Consider the following 697-nt stretch of genomic DNA (forward strand, 5'->3'; position numbering starts at 1 on the left):
CACCGGGAAGTGAAACACGGAATACATAAGCATCTTCAGATTCAGCTGTATCAACTGCACCAATGAGTGGCCCAACCTTTCCCAACAAAACCGATCCAGTAAGGGAAACCCCGAAATTAGCATGATTTATAAGATTGTCCCTCTCCTCTCTGGCTGGACAAGCAGAGAAAAAAACCATTGCAGGTGCCCAGCATGCTGCTGAGAGTTGATACGCTTGGACGATGAAGTTGTACTAGCTTCAACTGAGATTGAACTGGCATTGATATCTGATGACGATGAAGCATGATAACTATATGGTAGCGGAGGGCCAGTACATGGATACAAGCTGATGGGGGCCACATTAAGCAGTTGAGGATGCAGCGGAATTGAACTATTAGCTTCACCAGAATTCGGCACAGAAGACTGAGATGCTCCGCAATGCACAAGTAAAGTGCAACATTAGTTTCCATTTCGATAATCTCTAGAATTAAGAAATACCTAACTTGACTCCATAGGACGTAAAACCAATGTAAGAAGAGCTTCATTGGAGTAAGCAAGTACAGTTCATATGATGCACAAGTAGGAAATGATTTCTTTACGGATTAAGAAAGTTTTTTAACTACTTGTGCATCTTATGATTTCTCAAAAGCACAGGAAAGTCACAAAAGCATTCAAACATATTTTGAAAAAGAAAAGCTTCAGCATCCAGAGAGTAAGA

General features: G+C 41.2%; 1 pseudogene; it reads right to left on the bottom strand.

Annotated features, from left to right (window-relative positions):
• Nucleotides 1–4: 4 nt before the first annotated feature.
• LOC124890739 lies at nt 5–420 on the bottom strand (annotated as a pseudogene).
• Nucleotides 421–697: the final 277 nt, after the last annotated feature.

Source organism: Capsicum annuum, unplaced genomic scaffold (genome assembly GCF_002878395.1).
Source record: "Capsicum annuum cultivar UCD-10X-F1 unplaced genomic scaffold, UCD10Xv1.1 ctg23636, whole genome shotgun sequence".
NCBI classification, from domain to species: domain Eukaryota; kingdom Viridiplantae; phylum Streptophyta; class Magnoliopsida; order Solanales; family Solanaceae; genus Capsicum; species Capsicum annuum.